The 19336-nt window shown below is 38.7% G+C and overlaps 1 protein-coding gene and 1 long non-coding RNA gene across 2 annotated transcripts in view; one reads left to right on the top strand and one right to left on the bottom strand.

Moving 5' to 3' along the window:
- LOC141571641 (uncharacterized) overlaps positions 1-14801 on the top strand; it is a 73616-nt gene extending 58815 nt beyond the window's left edge. Inside the window, exon 4 of the long non-coding RNA XR_012496570.2 lies at positions 10283-14801. This is a non-coding gene — a long non-coding RNA (uncharacterized LOC141571641). The remainder of the gene's footprint in view (positions 1-10282) is intronic.
- The window catches only part of KIF6 (kinesin family member 6), a 406288-nt gene that overhangs the window by 130696 nt on the left and 256256 nt on the right, over positions 1-19336 (bottom strand). The window lies entirely within an intron of this gene.

Below are 19336 nucleotides of genomic sequence, written 5' to 3'. Positions count from 1 at the left end.
TTATAAAAATGCCCCTTCTTCCCCAGAGACCTGGCCAGGGTCAACTTCCACAGGCCCTTGCTAACCCACCCCTTGATTAACCTCGTCACCTCACCCCTCAGGGAGAACCTCATGCTTCTGCTGTCTCTCTCTCTCTTGGTTTTCACTTTTATGCCTGTTTATTTTCTGCATATTACACCTATACGTAATTATTTCTAAAGGGAGCCACACTAAACTCCACATATAAATGGCAATGGGGCTTGTGAGAATAGCTGTTTTTCCTTTTCTTGGCAAGAGCTTCCATTCCCGAGACAAGAGAAATGAGAATCTTTGGGTGTCTATCACCATTTCAGAATGCCACAGGGTCAGCAGAGTTAATATCTGTGTCTGCTATTTGTATGTCCTCAACAGAGAGAAGTAATTTACCATGATGAACCACTTACATTAAGCCCTCCAACAAGGTTTCTGAGGGAGTTTTCTTTCACAGACGCATTATCCTATAAGAATTCAGAGAGGAGGGGAATACCAAGATGGCGGATTAGGTAAACCCTATGCCTACTGCATCCCAGGATCACACCAAAATTACAAATAAGTTATAGAACAACCAACCTTGAGAATCATCTGAAGGCTCGCTGAACAGAACCCCTATAGCTAAGGACATAAAGAAGAGGCTACCTCAACACTGGTAGGAGAGGCAGAGACATGAAACGGGCTGACCCCAAACCCACAGGTAGTGACTGAACACCGGGAGGGACACCTCAGTGGTGGAGGTTCTCCCTGAGGGGTGAGGAGTCCCAGCCTCACACTGGGCTCCCTGTGCTGGGAAGAGGAGTTCCCACAACATCTAGCAGTGAAAATCAGCGAGGACTCTGTCTCCCCATCTTGGTGAGATGGAAGGCACCTGGAAACCCAGACTCCCTCTTAAGGAGCCCTCATAAAGATTCACTCACTTGCAAGCACTTACCTGGTCTCTGGTGGAAGGGCAGCAACTCAAGAGGCACCAGAAACATACAGGGAAAGACTGAGTTGTGTGGCTTTAGGATGAGGGCTAGAGGGACATCTGCCATTAATCCTGTGCGGAGCCTGACTCATGTGTAGTATACAGGAGGGCACCATCTTTTCTATGTTAAGCCCTTCCCCAAAAGGCCAAACCTGAGACCACATTGATCTGGTAAAATCTGTGCATGTGCACCACTTTGGGGACACCCTGGGTCGCTGCCCCACGGAGCTAGTACAGCATCACCCAGAATACTCTTGACCACTGAATGTCTGGCCCTGCCACACAAACTGCAGAAGCCTTTTACAGCAGTGGAAAGCCTGCGGCAGTCTGGGAAACTTTTGATGTTGGGCATTGACCCAAAACCTGCACCGCACAACCTCTTTTGGGAACCTCTCAGGGATTTGTGAGTCCGCGGCAAGAGGTGGCTGGCTGCAGTGTTCTAAGGGCATTTCATGAAGTGGTCACAGGCCAGGCACTGCCCTGAGGTGGGCAGTAGCTGGCTGTGGTCTCAGGGCACGTTGTGAAGTGGTCAGAGGCCGGGCACTTGTACAATAATTGAATCTGCATTAAGTTTGTAAGGAATGCTGGCCATGTATCATGACTCCCTGCGACCCCGCCCTGCCCAGCTAGTGCTGCATTGCCAAGGGCACTGTCAACCCTAACCCTGGGTAAATGAGCCTGGCACATGCACCTACGGAAATGGAAACAAGGAAAAAGAAGGAAAAGATATTCCACGCAAATGGAAACAAGAAGAAAGCTTGTATCAGACAAAATAGACTTTAAAACGAAGACTATAATAAGAGACAAAGATGGACATTACATAATAATAAAGGAATCGATCCAACAAGAGAACACCCAACATTGGAGCATCTAAATATATAAAGCAAATATTGACCAACATAAATGCAGAGATCAACAGTTTCATGATCATAGTAGTGGACTTTAACATCCTAGTGACACCAATGGACAGATCTTTCAGATAGAAAATCAACACAGAAATAGTGACATTAAATGACACGCTACACCAGATGTATTTAATTGATATTTTTAGAGCATTTCACCCTAATGCAGTCCCTAATGCAGCAGAATATATATTCTTTTCAAGGGCACATAAAACATTTTCCAAGATAGATCACATATTAAGCCAAAAGTATTTAAATGTATTAAATACATTTAAGAAGATTGAAATCATATCAAGTGTCTTCTCACAATGGTATAAAACTGGAAAACAAACTACAACTAAAAACTGAAAAACACGCAAACACATGGAGCATAAATAACATGCTACTAAATAATTAATGGGTCAACACTGAGATCAGGGCAAAAATCAAAAGAATCCTTGAGACAAACAAAAATAAAAACACAATGACCTAAAATCTATGGGACACAGCGAAAGCCATCCCATAGGGAAATTCATAGCAATGTAGGCCTGCTTAAAGAAACAAGAAAAATCTCAAATAAACAGTCTAACTTCATACCTAAGGGAACTGGAAAAAGAACAGTAAACAAAGCCCAAAGTGAGTACAAGGAAGGAAATAATAACGATCAGAGTGAAAACAAACAAAATAGAGACTGAAAAAGCAATGCATAGGATCAATGCCACCAAGAGCTGGTTTTTTGAAAAGAGAAACAAAATCAACAAACCTTTAATCAGACTCACCATGAAAAAAATAGAGAGGACCCAAATAAATCAAATCAGAAATGAAAGAGGAGAAGTGACAACGGACACCACAGAAATACAAAAAATTTTAAGAAAATACTATGAACACCTATATGCCAACAAATTGGACAATCTGGAAGAAATGGATAAATTCCTAGAAGCATACAATCTTCCAAGGCTGAATAAAGAAGAAACAGAAAATCTGAACAGACTGATTACTACCAATGAAATCAAATTAGTAATCAACAAACTCCCAACAAACAAAAGTCCTGGACCAGAAGTCGTCACAAGTGAATTTTACCAAACATTCAAAAAATAATTAACACCGGTTTTCTTCAAACTGTCCCAAAAATCCAAGAGGAGGGAAGGCTCTGAAGCTCATTTTATGAGGCTACCATTACCCTGATTCCCAAACCAGACAAATACATTATAAAAAAAGAAAACTATAGCCCGATACCCCTAGTGAACTTAGGTGCAAAAATCCTCAACAAAATATTAGCAAATTGAATGCAGCAATACATTAAAAAGATCACACACCATGCCCAAATAGGATTCATTCCTGGTATGCAAGTTTGGTTCAATATCTGCAAATCAATTAATGTGATACACCACATAAACAAAAATAAAAATAAAAATCATATGGTCATATTAATAGATGCAGAAAAAAGCATCTGACAAATCCAGCACTGATTTATGATAAAAACTCTCAGCAAAGTGGTAATGAAAGAACATATCTCAGCATAATAGAAGCCATATATGACAAACCCATAGTTAATATCATACTCAATGGGGAAAAGCTAAAATCATTTTCCTTAAGATCAAGAACAAGAGAAGGATGCCCACTTATACCACTTTTATTCAACATAGAACTGAAAGTTCTAGCCATAGCAATCAGACATGAAAATAAAATAAAAGGCATCCAAATTGAAAAGAAGAAGTAAAACTGTCATTATTTGCAGGTGATATGATACTACATATAGAGAACCCCAAAGATTCCACCAAAAATCTATTAGAACTGATAAATGAATTTAATAAAGTAGTAGGATGTAAAATTTATATTCAGAAATTGGTTGCATTTTTATATACCAATAATGAACTATAAGAAAGAAAAATTAAGAAAACAATCACATTTACAATTGCATCAAAAAATAAAAATACTTATGAATTCATGCCTATATGGTCATTTAAACTATGACAAAGGAAACAAGAATTTCCATTTAGGTAAAGACAATTTATTCAATAAATGGTGCTGGAAAAACTGGGCAGATACGTGCAAAAATATGAAACTGACCACCTTCTTATGCCACATATAGGAATAAACTCAAAATGTATTAAAGACTTAAATGTAAACCTCAAACCCATTAAATTAATAGAAGAAAATACAGGAAGCAAACTCTCAGACATTACTCATAGTAATATTTTTACTGATATGTCTCCATGGGCAAGAAAAACAAAAGAAAAAATAAACAAATGGGACTACATCAAATTAAAAAGTTTTTTCTCAGAGAGAAGGAAACCATCAATAAAATGAAAAGACATCCTACTGAATAGGAGAAGGTATTTGCCAATGATACATCTGAAAAAGGGTTACTATCCAAAATTCACAAAAAATTCATACAACTCAACACCAAAAAACCACCCAATTAACAAATGGGCAGAGAACCTGAATAGGCATTTCTCCAAAGAGGATACACTGATGGCCAATAGACATATGAAAAGATGCTCAACATCACTGATCATCAGAGAAATGCAAATAAAAACCCCAATGAGATACCACCTCACTCCAGTCAGAATGACCATCATCAATAAATCAACAAAGAACAAGTGCTGGCGAGGTTGTGGAGAAAAGGGAACCCTTGTGCATTTTTGGTGGGATTGCAGATTGGTGCAGCCACTATGGAAAACAGTACGGAGGTTCCTGAAAAAATTAAAGTTAGAACTACCTTATGACCCAGGAATTCTGCTCCTGGGTATTTATCCAAAGAAATCCAAAACACTAATTCAAAAAAACATATGCACCCTATGTTTATTGCAGTGCTATTCACAATAGCCAAGATATGGAAACAACCAAAATACCCATCAATAGATAATTAGATAAAGAAATTGTGTGGTATATTTATACAGTGGAGTATTACTCTGCCATAAAAAAGAATGAAATCTTATTATCTGCAACAAGATGGATGGACCTAGAGGACATTACGAGTATGCTAAGTGAAATAAGTCAGAATGAGGAAAATAAATACAATATAATTTTACTTATATATGTGGAATCTAGGGAACAGAACAATCAAACAAACAAAAAACAGAAGTATACTCATAGATACAGAGAACAAACTGATGGTTGCTAGATGGGAGAGGGTTGAGGGGGTGAGAAAGGTGAAGGGATTAGGCAGTACAAATGGGTACTCACAAAATAGTCAGAGATGTGAAATACAGTATGGAGAATATAGTCATTAATATTGTAAAAACTATGTATGGTGTCAGTTGGGTGTTGGACATATCCGGGGGATCATATCTTAAATTATATAAATGCCTAAGCACTGTGCTGTACCCTGAAACTAATATAAAATATTGAATGTCAACTATTTTATATATATAGTCACAAGATGTAAAGTACAGCATAGGGAATATAGTCAATGATGTTGGAATAGCTATGCACAGTGTCAGATGGGTAGTAGACTTGTTCAGGTTACCACTTTGTGTGGTGTGTAATGTTTAATCATGTCGCTTTGTACATATGAGATAAAAAGTTATTTAGTTACTTAAAAAGAACTCAGAAAGGAATATAGCTGATGCTGAAGGCAAGTCCTAAAGATTTAAACTCCCACACCTTTGCCTGATGAGATAAGAATAGGTACAAGATATTACTTTACTTTTCCTAAATATCGAGGTATAGCTTGTCCATTGCAAAAAAATTTGGGACTTAAAGAAAAGTGTAAAGAAGCAGAAATAAGATCACTCATCACTCACAATTCCTCCACTTTCCAGTTTTTGCTCTGCTTTGTTTTACTGCATAGTTAAGATGATAATGTATACATAATTTTGTAGCCTATTTATTTCACTTAACATTATCTCATAATCTTCTATTCTAAGTCAACAATTCTTTATGAACATTGCTTTTTATTGTTGTATAATAGTTCATCATTATAGTCCATTCCCTAATACTGGATATATGCCATATGTGTGTGTGTGTATATATATATCAGTATATATATATCAGTAAATAATGCTGCAGTGAGCATATTGATGTGTAAATTTTATTCTACATGAAATTAATTAATTAGATGATTAATTTATTAACACAACAAGTATTTACTGAGTGCCCATATATGCCAGTTACTGTTCTTGGAGCTGGTGAACAAAGCCTATATCCTTGGAGAGCTTACATTCTCGTGAGGGTGATGGACAAGAGGAACAAATAACTACATACTATTAATTATCTCTATGAAGAAAGATACTGCAAAGTAAGGGATGTGCAGGTTATGAATAATTGGGGGGGGGGGCTATTGTCCTTAGGGAGATTAGAGGAAGGTCTTTTTGAGGATGTGGTACTTGTATAAAGGCATTTTTTTCTTTTTTTTTTTAATATTTGAAAAATGTTTTGTATTTATTTTTTGTTAAATTTATTGCGGTGATATTGGTTAGTAAAATTATATAGGTTTCAAGTGTACATTTCTATAATTGACCTCAAAGGCATTTTGGATTATTCCTGTAGGCTAGATCTCTAGAGGGAGTTTCTGAGTTAAGTTCTTGCTTCCTAGGAAGCCAGATTGTTGTCTGACAGCCATTCTCAGCAATGCCTGTAAGAAACAACAGTTACAAAAATGCACCCTACCAGGGTGTGAGATCGAGCCAGTTACTTAATTCCTCTATTGCTTATTTTTCCTGTGTGAAATGGAAATAACGATACCTGTATGTGTACGTGTGTGCATGCGCGACACGTGGAGGAAGAAGGGGGGTTAGGGGTGGCTGTGGGGACGGGATGTTAAGGTTCTTACATCCCAGAAGGACTGGGTTAGGGAGCAAATACACACAGGTCTGTGAAAAGGGCGTGGTCAGGTTGTTAAATATGTGCAGGGCATTCCAACTGATTACAACTTAACTGAAAGAGGCTTCTGGAAGGTGTAGCATGAGCGCTTACTATGTCTGGGCACTTTAGGTTGTCAGTAATGCACAGCGAATGAAAGGAAGAACCCAACCTCCTGAGAAGAGCTTGTTGACACTGGGCAGCTGAGAAGAAAAGGTCTGAGATGACTGGTCACAGAGCAGAACACTGTGGCTCGTGATTTGTCTACCAGACACTACACACAAAGCCTCTCTTCATCTTCATTCATCAGCCTGCAAATAGGTGGCATCCTCAGTTTCCTCATTCATCTAATGGGGCCAGTAACGTCTACTTCGTAGGGCTATTTGGGAGGTTAGAAGGGATGAAACATGCAAAGAGCACAACATTGCGACTCACGCGTTCACAGTAGGTACATGTTTGTTCACAGTAGGTACATGTTTGTTTCTCTCCCTCAACTTGTAGGAAAGCATCAGGGATAGTAAGAGGTAGGGCAGTGGTACAGAGCACCGAGAGGGCTGTAAGTCAATTGTAACTCCCCAAACCCCAGGATAGGTTATACTCTTTTGAATTCTCAGATCTGTTGTAATACAAATATTTTATTGCATGTTAGATAAGTAATGTTGACAAAATTCTCCAAGGAAAGCCTTGCTGATGACAGCTGATGGTAAGCAAAGTTATCAAAGGCCTGCAATTTAACATCAGACTTAAATGCTCTCTTCATGTAAAATGATTAATCTGATTTGGAAAGCACAGCTCAAATCATATTCCCTTATTTCCCTTGGGTCTTTCCAGCAGAGTTTCTCCTTTAGATTTAGGTACTTACCTCCACAGGCCTTGCTTTAATCTCTCTGCTATGCTGCGCTCTCCTCCAGCATATCTTTCTGATTCCAGGGAGAGGCTGTTTGTAAGGCGCCCCTGGCGCGGGACCAGGCACACCCTACTTGGGTCGTGCATATATGTAGGGAGTAGGACACACACATTAGACATGACTACCAGTATCATCCTTCCCTTTCCCAAACTGCAGTGATGTCTGGGGGTTCCTTACGCTGGTGGCATCCAGTGGAAACCACAGATCTGTTCCATCTACTGCTGGCCTCACAGCTCCTACTTGTGTTTATCTTTCGCTCTTTGCTGCGTCGCCTCACGTGTTAGGGGCACATGAGTAGTTTTCCTCTCAGTAATAGCTTTTGTCTGTCTTTCCCTCTCACTGTTTAGTTGTTGTTGTTGTTTTGAATCCTGTCTTTTCTTTAATCCAGAAGCAGAACGGGATCGTGGAAAACAATGTCAAGGGCATGAGGCCCTGATTGCCAGCAGTTGCTACAATGGCAGGAAGAAAAGGACAAAGGGCAGGGCGCTAAAAGTAAAGCAGAGCAATGAAGAAGAATCTAAATTTGATGTGCTTAAAAGCTTCTTAGATGGGCATTCATCTGTGGTAGAAAATGTTCACTGGCAGATGCTCTGGGAGCTGGTTAACTGTTTGTTCACATGGCTGGGTAGAAAGACTGCCCTCTCTGCCCAAGCCCAAGAAGCTGCCTTTCACTTCAGTGGGTTCACTAATGAGCTCTGGGTTGCCCTGGGCAGTAATTTGCTCTCTGGATATAAAGAATGCAAAGAGTGAGCAGACTGAAAGCCCCTCTGGCTGGGCTTCCTCTTGTTACAAACAGCCAGTCTTTGAACTTGTAATTATGAGTCATGGGACTCCCAGTCTGGCGCAAAAGTGACTCATTTTAAGCAAATTATCAGTTTTTGCCCTGTTACCAAATGCTGTGATCAGCCATTCTGTTTTTTTTTTTTTTTTAAAGGAACATTTTTATTAAAAGAGCAGGAGATGTGGAAGGAGAACGAATTGCACTATGCTTTCCAGACGTATGGACCAAAATCAAGCTCAGGCCCAGTGTGAGCCAAGCAACAAAATAAATAGTAAAAATGGCACAGAAAGCAAACGATCAGGAATATTCATTTCAGAACAGACGCAAAACCAACTTTTGCAGCCAACAGCATAAAATGCCTCTAATGCTATGATTCCTGGACATTCTCGCCTGCCCCCATTCCAACTCACTTGGACCTACTGGAATTGAGGTCAAAGAAGAAATATATTTTGGGTGGTTGATTTAACCCATGACATTGTCCAAAAGTCAGTGATGATCGATGCCTTTGAGTTGCCCAAGGGGAGTTACTTAGACAGATGGGCTGACAGATACAGCAGTCAGAGTAAGTAAATGTGATCTGTGATGAGTCTGTGTAGAGGGAGACGTCCAAGGCCTTCTGGTATAGAGTCTTCTCCTAAGGACACCTGCTACATTAATGGTCTTTGGCTGAGGAAGCATGTGAAATGATCATTGCCTCTTTGTCAGTTTCAAGAGTAGTAACTGGTCTCAAAAGACAATTTCTCTTCTCTGATGCCTTGGGTGTGATTAACACTTCCCAGGAACACAATCTGGGGAAATGGGTCCAGAGTGAGCTGGTCCATGTGTGTATTTTTTGGAAGAATGATTTGAAATTTCTAATTAATCCCTTTAAATAGCTGCCCACTCATCCACACCACCGTAGAAGATTCCATAAGCTACCTGGCTGACTTGGCTCTGGGTTAAATTGTCAGACTTACAGATTTTACATCCTTTCCAAAGTTACTTTCAATTTAAAACTGACTTTCTTGTTCCTTGAATACATTATTTCTTGGCCCTTCCATAGAAATTGTGGTTATCAAATGGCTATTTTTATGTTCCCAAACTCCCAAAGTAAAATCAATTAATCACTCAACATATTTGGAATATCGATCTTCTATGTTTTCTGCTAATCACTATAATTATAAAGAATCAGTAAAAGCCATGAAAAGTAAAGGCAAAATATAAGTCATCAATCATCTCTTAATTGGCAATTTCAGTATACATTTTCAATTCTTCTATCTCTTGGCCTCTCTACAGTATTTGAATATTCCTTAATTATTAAAATTTTCTTTTCTGCATCGTGGCACAGTTCCCTCCTTATTATCCTTCTATGTCCCTCACTGTTCAGTGTAAGCCTTTTTTCACTGGCTGCCACACTGTTTGCCCATCTAAGTGGCATAACTGACAATGAAGAGATCAGTGGAGATGGGAAAGAAGTGTTAAATTCAGTAGACATTTCTGATGGCGCATGATTACTAACTAGCTGTGTGAGTATATATTAGAACTCTTGAGTTACAAATAATGGAAACCCAAAATTAAAGCTGTCTTTCAAAAATGCATTATATTAGTTCAGGTAATTGAAAAATGCAAAGACAATGCTGGCTTCAAACATTCCTTGATACAAAGATTCAAAAGCAAAACAGAAAAGACTGATCTGAGGAAATGACTGAAATGCAGCCACTGACATCTAATGAGATGGAAAAAATGGAAGATCGAGATGTGAAAGATAGATTATTAAGGTCTAAGAAGAGTGTACGAAGAATAGAGAGAATGGTAGAGAGTCAATATTAAAAGAGATAATGATTCTGCATTTTCCAGAAATAATAAATATATGAATCCTGGTATTTAGGAAGCACAATAAATCTTGGGCAGGAAAATAAATTTAAAAAAAAAAAATCTCTCATTCCCAGGTCTACTTCCTGCCCCGAAAGCTGGACAAAGCAGTAGCTGAAGCCCACGTGGACAAGCTGAACGTGAAGCTGACCAAGCTGACTGAGAAGCAAGCCCAGTACTTGGGTACGTCCTGTGATGGACCCAACTGCGACTGAGAGACAGGCCTGCCCTTTTTGCCTTCCAGCTGCTCTCATTGCCCAGGTGCCACCTCTCCTCCCCAAGAGCAAATGGTGTCAACTTTGAGAATGATTTATTAGTGTTCCCCATTGACTCCCTGGGGCTGGTAATTCAGTCTTCGGCCTCCATTGCATCCCTGATACTGTTACAAATGTGGCGGGGGGATTGAGAAGCCCCCTCAAGCCCTGGTCACAGTGGAGGTACATGGGCGATACCCACAGGGAACCATGAGCTCAGGGTGTTTGGAAATGCTAAGTCAGTCATTCCTGCCTTAGGCTGGAAGCTGAGAGTGGTGGTCACAAAGCCCACATACTGTACCATCTATGTCCTCAGTGGCCTATGGATGTTACACTCATGTTCTTGGTTTACAGGTTCAGCGGTTCCTCAGCCCTTGATAGATGAGAAGGAGCTACATCAATGGGCAGGAGGAACTGTTGGAGTTTGAATGCTCCTGAGAGACTAGCTTAGTGCTGGGCATTCTTTTAAACCTCAGAACAATGAGGTTGGTAATTTCAGTCCCTATTTTACAGAGGTTATAGAATATACTGTTAGGAGACAGTCAAGAAAGAACAACAGAAGTGGCAGCCAGAGGTTCAGAGGGGCCAGAGAATGCAGACATAAATCTGCCACCACTTTGTAACATGATGGTTTGTATCACAACCCTGAGTCAAAAATATCAATTTGGTTTAAAATGCTTATATAATGCTTATAATGTTAAAAGAGAGCACGAAGGTGGGTAAATAAAAATAAAATAAGCCCACCTAATTTCCTAGACATACTATCGATACAGAGAGCACCAAAGACAAGAGATCTTTTAAATAGCCAGGGGTTTTAAAAAGCACTTTGCTTACTATGGAATAACAACAAGATTGACATAATACTTCCCAATGATAACAATGGAAACAAAAAGTGAATAGGACAGTATCTTTAAAGTACTGAAAGAAAATATATATCAACCTAGAATTCTATACTCAACTAAATTGCCATTCAAATATGGGGGACAAAAATGCTTAGTCTCCATTCCACCCATATAGAAGGCCCAAACTCTAGCCTCAATTTGAAGTGATTTTTCACCAGTATCCAAACACACTAGGTCCTCTCATGACCTCTGGGCTTTTGCAATACTGCTCCTTTGGCTTGGAATGCCCTTTTCCACATGGCAGGCTCCAACTCCTTCTGTTTCAATTCAGGAAGAAGAATGTTGAATCCAAAAGAAAAAAAGGGAGAGGTAAGAAAAAAATAGTTAAGTAAGTAAATAAATAGGAAAATCTAAATAAGCAGTGCCTGTATTTAACAATATTAATACTATCTGTTAACTTGGGGAAAAGAAAGGATAAAATTAAATCTGGTCATATAGTGGACAACAGTAGCGTTTAAGATGAAGAGAGTTTTGAATTAACATTTTCTAAGATTTTTGCACTGTTTGGGAAGACGGTAGAACTATTAACTAACTTTTTAGACTTCATAAAGTAAAAATTTCTTGATGAAATATAAGAATAATAGAAGTAGCACATAAAATGTCTAAGCCAATATAGAAAAAAATACCCTTAATAAATCTACAGGAAGTAGGAAAGAAAAAAAAAGAAGCAAGGACAAATTATAGTGAATAAAAAGGATAAATTAAATAAAACAATAAAATCCAAGATATTAGGAATCACAATATATGAAAATAGAGCAAATTCACCAGTGCAACAATGAAGATTGTGAGACTGGATTTTAAAATCCAATTATCTGCTATTTATAAGAGGCACATCTAAAATATGAGGACATGGAAAGATTGAAAGTAATAGGATTGAAAAAGATATCCAAAGCAAATGCTAGTCAAAAGAAAATTAGTGTAGCAATATTCATATCAGGCACAATAGATTTTAAGCAAAGTGCATTGCTAGGGGCTAATAGGCTCACTATATATTGATGAAAAGAAATAACAAAGCAGACATAATTCATAAACTGAAAACCCTAATAATATAGCATTAAAATGTATAAAATCAAAGTAAACAAATTACAAGAAAAAAATGGCCAAATCCATTACTGTAATGGAACATTTTAATATACCATCACAATAATTGAAAGATCAACTAGATAAAATGAGTAAAAATATTGAGAATTTGAAATAACATGGTAAATAAGCTTAATCCAAAGAACACACAAAAATCCTATACACCAAAATGAGAAAATATACAGTCTTTTTAAGTATGCATGGAACATTGACAGAAACTGAACATGTACTAGGTCTCAAATCAGGTCTCAACAAGTATTGGGAGTTAGTCATATAAACTATGTTTATTGATGATAGTGCAATAAAATGAGAAATTAATAACAGACACCTTTAAAAACTTCATAATTTTGAACATTTATAGAACATCTCAAAATTACTCACGGGTCAAAAAAAATAATAAAAAGGAAAGTAGATGTTATTTATAACAATGTTAATGTTATATCAAATCTTGTGGAATACAGCTAAATCAGTAATTAGTTGCAAATTTATAGCTTAAGGGTTATATTAGAAAATAAGAAAAAGTATAAGTTAATGAAATAAGCATCTACTTTGAGAAGGTAGAGAAACAACATTAAAATAAATCCCTTATAAGATGGAAGGATACAATAGAAACAAATCTGTTTACATCATTTCCCTACTTAGAGAAATATCCTCCTTACTCCCAACTCTACCCTTATAGAAAGTCCACATTCTAGCTTTAATTCCAAGCGACCTTTACTCCAGCCACCTAAAACTTTTCACCAGTACCCAAATATGTCTTCATGCTTTTGCAATGCTGCCTTGTAGGCTTGGAATGCCCTTTCCACATGGCAGGGTCCAACTCACCCTTCTAATTTCAGTTCAAGTGCTACTCTTCTGGGAAACCTTTCATGACTCCTCCTGGCAGAATTATTAACTTAATGTTTACATTACTTCACATTTATTTCAGTATACAATAAATTTTTGTTATATGAAAGTATGCATGCATGCATTAATAAAATTGCTAAATTGGTGGTCAAAGAAGAGTTTTTGGAAGAGGTCACCCTTACGCTAGAATTTAGTTAAAGCCCAGATAGAGATGAAGGCTGAACTTAATAGCAATAGGAGTAACTTCAACAATAAATTGTAGTTAAGATTTATTGAGCACTGCTCTCTGTATCAGGTGATAGATGAGAAGAGGAAAAGTATGCTTCATGAGTGGATGACACAGCAATATGAGTTTGGCCAACACTATTGATTGGCTAACCTAAAAATCATCCCCAATCCTCTTCACCTTTGCCTCCCTCTGACTCTAGACAAAGACTATTCAATAAAAACGTTATGCAAGTCATATATATATATATCCTTTTTTTTTTTTTTTTTTTTGGTTACTAAATTATAAGGGCTGGGAACTTTTACAGAGAAAGTATTCAGTAAATATTCATTAGCCAAATGATTAGAGGTAGAGCTGGAGGTATCAAGACTGTGTCTTCAGCATAGATCAAATGTTTAACATTAAAGAAAACCCAGCAAACTAAAACCCTCAACGAGAAAACTTATTGAGGTTTCCTGTATTAATATGTCAAATGTCCTTGGCCTAACTTTTATATCCCATAAATCCCTACAACAAACAGGACCACACTGAACTGAATTTTGCCCAACCCTCTCTACTTTCAACTTACTAGGTAGCACCTTTATCCTTCCCCTGACATTTGGCTTCTATTTTCATCTCTTTGAACATGTAACACCTAACCTCATAGTATCCCTCCTGTTACTCCTCTGAACTAAGCTCCCCTATCTCCTCTCCTTTATCTCACTCTCATAGTGTGAGACCAGGCCTCCAATTTACAGCTTGAATACATTGCAAACCTCTATTGGCCAATCTGCCTGCAGCCTTGCCAATCCCAACCTACCACCCAATCGAATTCCTCTGATACTATTTTCTAAATCATATGTAATCCCCCCTCCCCCAGATTTTAAAATAATACATTCTTTGTAGAATATTTGGAATAAACTTTCAAAAAGAAAAGAAAAAATAATCTCTAATCTGACTACCAAAAGATAATAACTATATTTTGGTGTATTTTCTTCCAGATGCATATTTAGATCTATGTAACATGATTGAAAATATATTAAAAACAAAACTTGCATGCATCTTTTTCATTTCTCATCACTTCATGAAACATTTCCTTTGTAATTAAAAATTCCTCAAAAGCATGTACAAATAATTGCATGATATCCCAGTGTGTTAGTACAAACTTGTACACTGACTTAAGATAGCTATTCTTTAACTTATTTAGCCATATTTTTATATCATTACTTCTCTTTTCTGGTTCCCCACAGTGACTTCCAATTGTCTTTTGTATTAAATAAAAATTGCAACTCTTGGACCCTGTCAGGTGCTGTCATTCTACATCTGCCTCTATCTTCCAGCTGGCGTTTCATGTTCTAGTGAAATGAGTTGGCTCGCTCCTTCCCATATACAACTTGCCTCTCTCCCTTTGAGCCATCATTCATTTTCTTTCTTATATCTCTGTCAAATCATTGCCCTCCTTCAAATTTACCTTAGGTGTCATTCTAATAATCTCCCACTGTCCCTTTCTTTATATTTCATATCTTGTGTACATGTTTATGACTTTGGCAGTTTGTAAATGGTTGTATTTATGTTTCTACCACATGTGTCATGGTCTGATAAGGTGGTAGGGGCCAACACGATGGGCCAAGAGCAGGAGGTGTGGAGCTAGCAGGCTTGGGGCCGCTTCTTCTTGACTGTCCATTGCATTTGATGAGGTCTGGTCAGCGTTGGAAGGGGGGTGTGAAGTAGGCCCATCCTCACGCTCAGAGCTGAGGAGCAGGGAGTAGCTAATGTTGGCTGGCTTTCATTAACAAGATAGACCATCAGGCATTTGGACACCATCTGCATTTCCAGGCTAAATGAAAACATATTTATTTTGGCTGCTGAGTAGCTGGAGGATGAGGAAACCTCTGCGCACATGGGAGGCTTACCCTCCTTTTGGAAAAAATTATCTCAATTAAATCTATATCTGCTTTAGATTAGCCAGTGTGTTAAGTATAAACTTGTGCACTGACTTAAGGGTCCCAGTGAAGTGGCCCTACTTTTGCATTAATAGTCCTTTATCTCACACAGCTATTCTTTTATAATTGAAAATTGTAAGCATTTGACTAAAAGTAGAATCTGGAATACAAAACAGCTGCCAGCCTCCCCCTCCTCAGCCTACTGAGGCCATCACTCGGTAGCTTGCCTTGATAGAGCCTAGATGCCAGCAGGCTGAAGTGGCTAGGCCAGGCCAGGTGGAATGTTTACAAGCACCAGTCCATGGAGCTGGGCTCGTGCTAACAAGATTCCAGTGGAGCCCACCTAGTCTTCTGCCTGTGGGAGATCGTTACAGTTTATTGAATTCAGTGCAATGATACACCTAAGATAGATTGAAGACCTTTCAAAAACTGCCTTTTTACATTGGTCATTTTTACTCATGTTAACGTACAACAAACTTTGAGTAACGGAAAGCATGACTATAACAGTTTATGGAGAAAGAAAGCTACGTGCAAACCAGGTTTTGTGCTTGTGAGCCACTTGAGCAAAAATTTGGATGGGAGTTAGCAGAGGTATTTGTAAATTTTAATTGGTCAGGACTTCTTTCCTAGTAGCCCACTTTTCCAAATATTTCTGGCATCACCAGATGGCAATGCATTTCTCATTTCCAGAGCAGGCTATGGACTAACTTTGCTGCTTCCGCAGGTGGACAGGGATGTCATACCCTAGGTATGCATGAGCCTTGAAGGAGGCAGCCCTGTTCTTTGGTTGCTAGCATCACTGCCCATGAAGTTATCAAGAGAAGGCAAGGAGGAAGGCCAGATGTTATCACAGCATCACTAGACTCATTTTTGACAAAGACAAAGAATTTTGGACAAGTAATTCTTGTCTCCAAAGATCAAAGCAATGATGTTATCATCAAGAGGCAACATTACGTAACTGAGAAACAGTTGCCAAATGTGAAACATTTGAATCATCATTGACTCCTTTCCTATCACAGGCATTTAATTAGCACAAAGCCCTTTGCATTCCCTCTCCTATGGGCTCTCCTACTCACCTCTTCTTCATCCCCAACACCACTGTCTTGGTTCAAACCCTCATCATCTTATGCCCAAATGACTGCACCTCATACCTTCCTAATTTGTCTCTCTGACTCCATTCTGACCCTCTCTTTATGCTCGTCAAGAGTATCCTTCTAAAATAAATCTGATAGTTTCTCTCTAATGCTTAAACATTTTTAGAGGTTCCCTAGTGTTTATCTTTACAGTATCATTTCCAAACTTTATGGATTTAACCACTGGGTCCTAACCTGACAGCTTTTCTTCTGCTACTTCCACCATGTAGTGCATCTTGTGTTCCAACTACACTCAACCACTTGAAGTCCTCTAAACAGCTCATGGTTTTGCATGTCCCTGTTCTTTTGGGCCATGCTATTTTCTATTCCTCACATGTTCTTCTCCATCATCTCTGTATGATGAACTCATTTCAAGAGGCAGCGGAAATGTTGCTGTCCTGAAGCCCACCCTAATTCCTCCAGGAAGGATGTCACTCCCTCCTCTCCATGGCACAGCACTCTCCACATGCCTCCCTCATTCCCTGCCCCATTACATGGTAAGGGCTCTTTTACTTTTGTCCATCTCTTTGACTTCTCTGTGACCGCCTTGATCTCGGGACTTTGTACTTCAGGACTACCACAGAGCTTCACATACATATGGTGCTCATGCATGTTTGCTGAATACATAAATATGGTGGTAGAGGAAGTTTTTCTGATAAACAGTTTTGTGTGACAATAAGACCATCCTCTCTCCCTCCCTCCCTTCCTTCTTCACTCCCTCCTCCCTCCTTCCCTCCCTCCCTCCTTCCTTTCAAAAAAACAGTGATACCAAAACTCTTTTGGACTTTCTGAAAGAACACAGAGCAATGGTTCCTCAGTTAAAAATCAAAGATAAGGGAAGTTGGTATTTCCAAAATGGTGGCATGAGGAGCTCAAAGTGCCCTCTCACCAGTAAATAACCATAGCTACTGAAATTTTTTATAGCTACTGAAATTAAAAAAAAAATTAAAGTCTCTAAATTAATTTTTCCGGTCAAGATGGCAGAGTAGTAAATGCTGTGCTTACCTCCTTTCACAACCACACCAAAATTACAACTAAACTACAGAACAACCATTCTTGAAAATCATCTGAAGTCTAGCTGAACTGAAGCCCTACAACAAAGGACATACAGAAGAAGCCACCTCAAGTCTGGTAGGAGGGATAGAGACATGGAAAGGGCCGGTCCCACAGAATAGCTTCTCCACTGTAGTCAAGGCCAGTCCTCATAACCAATAAGCCTGAGGGTCAATCCCTCCCACTGAGGTACAAACAGCAACAAAGGCTCAACTACCCAGGAGGACACACACAACCCATGCAAGGGACACACCTGGAGCTCCTGGCTCTGGTGCCAGAGAGACTGAGCCACTGGGCCCCACAGGACACCTACTACATAAGGCCACTCTACTAAGACCAGGAGACATAGCACCTCTACCTAATACACAGAAACAAACACAGGGAGGCAGCCAAAATGGGGAGACAAAGAAACATGTCCAATATAAAAGAACAGAACAAAGCTCCAGAAAAAGAAATAAACAAAATGAAGACAAGGAATCTACCAGACACAGAGTTCCAAACACTGGTTATAATAAGGATGCTCAATGAGCTCAGAGAGAACTTCAACAAAGAGATGGGAAACATAAAAATGGAGATAGAAAACATAATTAAGAACCTGTCAGAAATAAAGAATACAATAACTGAACTAAAGAATACATTAGAGGGAATCAATAGTAGATTAGACAAAGAGAGGATCAAATCTGTGATTTAGAAGATAAGGCAGCAGAAAATACCCAAACAGAATGTCAGAAAGAAAAAAAGAGTCCAAAAAATGAGGACAGTTTAAAGGGTCTCAGGGGCAACATCAAGTGTACCAACATTCCCATCATAGGGGTGCCAGAAGGTCAAGAGAGAGAACAAGGAATTGAAAACCTATTTGAAAAAATAATGATGGAAAACTTCCCTAACCTGGTGAAGGAAATAGATATACAAGCTCAGGAAGCCCAGAGAGTCCCAAACAACAGGAATGCAAAGGGGACCACACCAAGACACATCATAATTAATATGCCAAAGGTCAAAGACAATGAGAGAATCTTAAAAGCAGTAAGAGAAAAGCAGTTAGTTACCTACAAGGGAACTCCCATAAGACTGCCAGCCGATTTCTCAACAGAAACTTTGCAGGCCAGAAGGGATTTGCACAAAATATTGAAAGTGATGAAAAGCAAGGACCTACAACCAAGATTACTCTACCTAGCAAAGCTTTCATTTAGAATCAAAGGCCAGATAAAGAGATTCCCAGACAAGAAAAAGCTAAAGGAGTTCATCACCACCAAACCAGTATTAAAATAAATATGAAAGGGAATTCTTTAAGAAGACGAAGAAAACAATATCAAAAGTGAATAATAAAATGGCAAAATTACATATCTATCAATAATTATGTCCAATGTAAATGGATTAAATGTTCCAATCAAAAGATAGGGTAGCTGAATGGATAAGAAAACAATACCCTTACATAAACTGCCTATAAGAGACTCACTTCAGATTGAAAGACACACACAGAATGAAAGTAAAGGGATGGAAAAGATATTTCATGAAAATGGAAAAAAAAAAAAAAGGTGGGGTAGCAGTACTTATACCAAAGAAAATAGACTTTAAAACAAAGGCAAAGCAAGAGACAAGGAAGGACCCAGTAATGGCATTTCTGAGTATTTATCTGAAGAAATCCAAAATACTACTTCAAGGGGACGTGTGCATCCATATTTTCACTGCAGCATTGTTTACAATGGCCAAGATAT

Source organism: Rhinolophus sinicus, chromosome 2 (assembly GCF_057876585.1).
Source record: "Rhinolophus sinicus isolate RSI-liver-muscle chromosome 2, RSI-T2T, whole genome shotgun sequence".
NCBI classification, from domain to species: domain Eukaryota; kingdom Metazoa; phylum Chordata; class Mammalia; order Chiroptera; family Rhinolophidae; genus Rhinolophus; species Rhinolophus sinicus.
The sequence above is the reverse complement of the archived record's forward strand: the minus strand, read 5'-3'. Positions and strand labels throughout refer to the sequence as shown.